Source organism: Pelmatolapia mariae, unplaced genomic scaffold, assembly GCF_036321145.2.
Source record: "Pelmatolapia mariae isolate MD_Pm_ZW unplaced genomic scaffold, Pm_UMD_F_2 NODE_ptg000088l+_length_50524_cov_1, whole genome shotgun sequence".
Classification (NCBI taxonomy): Eukaryota; Metazoa; Chordata; class Actinopteri; order Cichliformes; family Cichlidae; genus Pelmatolapia; species Pelmatolapia mariae.
In genome coordinates this window covers 26501-32500 of record NW_027051804.1, presented here as the reverse complement: position 1 = coordinate 32500, position 6000 = coordinate 26501, and the positions used below count along the sequence as shown (strand labels likewise).

At 47.6% G+C, this 6000-nt stretch overlaps 1 pseudogene; it reads right to left on the bottom strand.

The window, feature by feature from the left end:
* Positions 1–6000, bottom strand: part of LOC134622615 (kinesin-like protein KIF13B) — a 33419-nt pseudogene that overhangs the window by 10741 nt on the left and 16678 nt on the right.

The following is a 6000-nucleotide window of genomic DNA, read 5'->3' as shown; positions in this document are numbered from 1 at the left end:
AGACTGTACAATCAGAACTGCTCCCAACAAACACAGATGTCAACATCAGCGCTGTAACAACTTCTTCTGTTATAACTGCACATTACTTTTCTCAGCTTATATATACACTAACTTATTGGAAGTTACATGTCTACTTTTTAATGCACAGGTACAATAAACAATCTGCACTTTTCTAATGATTCTAAATATTCTTAACTATTTAAACATCTTTCAGTATCCTGCTCCGTTTGCACACTATCTGTACGCTAATTTTAACAACTGTACTGAACTCTGCTCTGGTAACTATTGTCCATGATGTAAAAACTGTGTTTTCTGTTCTGTGTCCTGTTCTTTATATGTGTGTGTTTTTTGCTGCTGATACAACCAAATTTCCCCTTGTGGGACAATTAAAGGATTATTCTATTCTATTCTATTCTATTCCCTTCCTTCCTGAACACTAACACAGATGCTAACATGAATCCTGGTACTTACTCCTGGGATGTTAGAAACCACTTCAAAGGTGATCCCACAGCCGCTGACGGTGCTCCGCTGAGACATTCTCTTCAGCAGACTCTGGGCAAAACCCTGCAGCACAACAACACATCAGCTGTTCTCCTCAGGTGGGGGCTGTGAAGCATACCCATCACACCATCTAAGCTACACACACACACCTGTCTCCCAGTAACACTGACACAGATGCGTTTCCTGAGGACCAGCTGCATGTGGGCCGGATGGCTCAGCTGCACCACCGTGCGCACCGTCAGGTACACCCTCTGGTCAGCGGGCACCACACGACTCAGCTGGGGGCACTCGTGGACCGTGGAGTCCCAGGACGCCTCGGCCTTCACCTGGAACGCATTCACAAGGAAATGACCGGCTCAAGATTTCCCTCCATCTGCATCTGGTAGCTTTAATTCTCTCTAAAACAGGAAGAAGAAACCTGAGGGAAAAGTCATTTTACAGCCTCCCCACCTCTGGATCATAGTGTTTAACAATATGGAGGTCAAAGAAGTCGTCTTCATCTTCCCCACTGAGCAGCGCGTCCTGTCCTCCGGCCAGCGGGGCCGACAGACTGGACTGGAAATCGTCGGCTGGAGGGAAAACGCACACGTGAGGAGCTTCAGCGGCTGCTACGAGCACAGGTGGTTTTTACCAAGAGAGCAACAACATACCACTGAGATCCAGAAACAGGGCAGGAGTGTGTGTTTCCATCCCAGGTACAGGGACCCTGTGGAGAAAGTGATCAGCTGCTAAAGTTTGTTCCTGAGTGAAGATGGCGACCGCTCTGTCTTTAACACCGTGAGGACCGTGGATCATTCGACAGCTTCTTGTAAAAGCAGTGCAGTTTTTAATAGTACGCTCAATCACTTACAAACATGCTACAAGTAACTATTTATTGGTCGTTGTATTTGTTGTCATTAACTCAATAACTGAAATTCAGACTAATCCAAAGAATAAACAGTCCGACAGCTTCAAGATTAAAAGTCACAGAAAATAAAGACAGAATGAATCAATTTAATTGCTTTTTGGTCAAATTAATTTAGAAGAAGCTTTGAAATTTTAGGTGGTAAAATAAAACAATAACACTGGAGACTGTGGCCTGGGTTTCTGCATGTTCCATCACATTAAAGATAAATTCATTTTCTAAATACAGGAAAGCTTTTTGGAGCTGCAGTTCCATATTTTACCAGAAATCATTTGTTGCTCATTTTCTTCTCTGTTGTTTAGAAAACACAGATCATAGAAACTGTTGAGTAAAGAAACCCAGTAAAACCCATCCACCTCTCTACTGGTGCTCCAGGAATGCCGCTGCCAGCAGATGGAACCATGACGGCGTTCCGTTCTTCGGTGAGGGTCAGACGACACTCCAGCAGCTGCGACTCTCTTTCAACATCATCCTCCGACTTGTCTGTGCGCGTTCACAGGAAACGAAAGCAGCAGCAGGAAGAACGTCACACAAACGCTTAGTGGTAAAAACACCGCTCCATGAGTTCTTCAAGGTTTTGTAGACAACAGACTTTGATCATTTTTTATTTATTTATTTATTTTTTAATTTATAGATTCACTCACTGGTCGTTATATTAGGTACACCCTTCATATTATTGCAAAAAAACCCAAACAAACTAATTGGCTAACACACTGCACCAACTGAACATATTTAGAAATGCAAACACGGTGAAGGTGACCTGCAGAAGGTCACAGCAAACGTGTGATTTGCATGACTGAAATGAATGAGCCATGCTTATTGGCTCATGGCTGGTCTGAGGATCTACTGGGTGTTTCCTACACAGCCATCCCTGGAGTTTCGTGGCAGCTCTCTGGGTGATGCCCGACGAGCGTGGACAGCGACCACCTGTGCCATCCCTCAGCCTGCTGGTGGACACGCCTATTGTATTGATTTTATACGCTGCCTTGTTCTCCAGTTATTGCTCTCACAAGACTTTCAGAAATCATACTCTGACCTTTAAATTCGTCCAGTTTTTTTAGTCGATGCGCCTCACCCTAACCCTCTCCTCATTCTCGACACACTCACAAAGGTGTCCACCCGCCCAGCTGGGTGACGGCAGTCCCCCATCAGCCTTTTACTGCCGAGGGGTAAAAACTACAGCATCTCTGAATGCACAACACATGTAACCTGGACGTGCTACACATTCACACGGTTGGCTCAGAGGTGTGTCGGAGACTGTTGGCACACACCACATCCTACGTCGAGTATTACTGCTGCGCCCGTCCCTGTAACCATCACACAGCACCCATCTGCTGATAGATGCTTCCAGCGGGTTAATGGTTCACGCCACGAACCTCAGATAATCTGAAACACGACAGCGGAGTTCACCATACTCAGTGACCTCCAAGGTAACCAGATCTCTTTGCACAAGTTGGATGTGACACAAAGAGCAACGGTGTGATGTCATCACGTCAGCATGGAATCAGATCTGTTTCCAGCTTTTGTTGAATATACGACATGTAAGAGTTTGAAGGCAAAACGCTGTCTAACTCGGTACTAGCAAGGTATACCTAATAAAGTGGCCAGTGAGTCCCCTTTCTGCCCAGCCCTTGTGTTTCCAGCTGTACCTGCTTTACAGACGATCTTCTGCAGCTGTTGGTCTAAATACTCCTGTCTCTGAGTCAGCGTGGCCAGCCACTGTTCCCTCATCCTCTCCAGGTCCACCTCCTGCACACACGTGCACACACACGCACGCACGCACACACACACGTGAGACAGACTGAGACTGTTTCCTCTCCATTACACACAGACTACACGACGTCTCTTACCTGATAGCTGTCCATTTCTTCATCCGTACCCTAAAATGTAAATTCACACATTAACAGTTAAAAGGCTAAAAACTGAAAGCGTACTCAGTCTGAAGAACGGCGTCCTCACCTGTTTTGGATCGTTTTTGGGGAGACGCACCTGTCGGACCTTTACATCTCCAACAGACACAGACAGGATGGAGGCTGCAACGAGTGGCATGGTGCCCGAGTCTGGCACTGGACAAACCTCCACCTGCACTCGCCGAGACTGTCCCTGTTCAGAAAAGAACAGTTACAGACGGCTCGACTCCTTTCTTCATACCTAATCTCTCTCACACACACACACACACACACACACACACACACACACACACACACACACACACACACACACACTAACTACCTGTCTGAGCTGGAAGATTCCTCCTGTGCGGACATCTTTAGCGGGAACAACTTCTACAGCTGTGAACTCTCCCGCCTCATTCAGCTCCATCACCTTCACCCACAATTCAAGCTGACGGGTCACCTCACTCCACCTGTGAGAGACCGCACCATCAGGGCACAGCAACAAGGACAGAACATAAGAAAGTTGCTCAAAGGCATTAAGGAGCTGAAAAGGCTGATGCTGCATTCTATCTGAAGGCCAGCAGGTGGCGACAGCTGTAGTTGCAAAAGCTCTCCCTGAAGTCGATGAGATGACGACTTCCTGTTCTGACCTCTGTAAACACTTTGTATACTTTATGAATCCCTGTAGGTGGGATTCCTCTCTGCATTTAACCCATTGACTCAGTGAAGCAGTGGGCAGCAGGGTGTAGGGACGGTACCTTACTCAGGGGTAGCTCAGGGTGGTGGATTTGAACTCACTCACTTAATTTGGCTCATATAAAATAAAATATATATTACATATAAAGTATAAACATATTCCAATAAAATGCCACCATCTGCTCCAATTTTGATGTCTTCTTGTGTTCATGTTTCTCCTCAAATCTCCCTTTTCAGATTACTGAAGTTTATTTGCTGTAGATGCGCTCGTATTGATGCACCTCTCTCTGAGGGATCTGGTCTTGGCTTGGATCACTCCCAGGTCCCACAGTGCCAGATTCCTGCGATGGTTAGCCTGTTTGTGACCGTACACTTCGATGGCCACCGCCCCCTCAGCCAGAAATTCCACAAAATCTTCCGATACCGGCACAGATAATTCCTGAAGATGACACGAGGCACGTTTTCTGTTAGTGACAACTCACCTGCTGATCACAGCTTTTACTTAACCACAGAAACGCTCCACCTTGGTGCTGTCAAACACTACAGTACACTGAGGGTCTCTGGAGGCGGACGCCGAGCTGGAAGAGGCCACCTCTGGAGCGGTGAACACCGGCTCCTCCTGCGCCCAGAAGTGATACTGGCAGAAGACAAAGTTGGACAGGTGGCGAGGAAGCCCGGTGGCCTGGAGGATTTTCACCTAGGATGAGCGGAAATGCACCTCAGAGGGAAAAGGACTTGATCTTTTTCCCACAATGACAAAACACAAGCAGAAGGCAGTTAAGCTAAAGTTAAGTAAACCTGCCGCACTTCACACGAGTGCATCCGACTCCATCATACGGGGCAGAAACACTCGCTGGAGAGCTACAACAGGCAGGATTATGACTTCGTGTCCTGCAGAGGGGGCGTTATGACTAGCAGAGTTTCAGAGGGGCACGCTGGGTTTCTGCAGCGTTTGCTGGACTTTGACCTGTTAAAGAAACTGAAATCATCTCACCACGCAGCGGAGTGTGCGCTCATGTGGATCTCCATCTGTGCTGCTCAGCTGCTTGTCAGGACCGCCTCCACCTTCCTCTTCACAGCTCTCTGTACCACGCCACACTTCGACGTGAAGCCGACCTGCCACCTGAAACACACACGGGCATTTCAGCACCATCAGCTAGCAGCTAACTGTCCGTTTGGTGCTGTGCAGGTAAGTTCACACTTTTCCAGTTCATCAGAGGGAAAAACATGGCCTCTGTGGCTGAAAACGAGGCAGCGAGATGCCGGCGTAAACCCAAAACATCGTACCTCTCCCTTCTGGTTGATGATGGGCACCGCGTACTGCAGTTTGACATCGTAGAACAAACAGGCCAGGAAGACATTGGCCACACCGATCAGGCTGTGATTTTCTTGCTCATCGAAAAAAGGGTCGGCACGTTTGAAATAGGAGCGCATCACCTCGATCGGGGAAAAAGGAAGCAAGAGTTAGTGAGAACGTATAATCCCTCAGGCCATCCACCCAAACATCTGTACACAGGTGCACCAATCACAGAGAGAGAAAACCACTCCTCAACATGCAGACTGGACGAACTGCAGATCAAAACACCAACCTGCTCGTTCTTCTTCTTCTGGGGGAACTCCTGTTTCATTTTACTCCAACAAACTGAGTGAAAGATGAAATTTGCTCCTTTAAGCTGCCTACACCAGGCTTAGCCAACTCCAGGCCTCGAGGCCGGTGTCCTGCAGGTTTTAGATCTCGCCCTGGGTCAACACACCTGAATCACACCTGATTAGTTCATTACCAGGCCTCTGGAGAACTTCAAGACATGTTGAGGAGGTCATTTAGCTTTTAAATCAGCCGTGTTGGATCAAGGACACATCTAAACCTGCAGGACTCCGGCCCTCGCGGCCTGGAGTTGGACACCACTGGCCTCCACACTGACATCAGAGCGAGCCACAGGCTCTCATACTCAGGTTATTGTTACCTTATTAGGTTACGAGACGTTCCACTTAGTGACAGTTAAA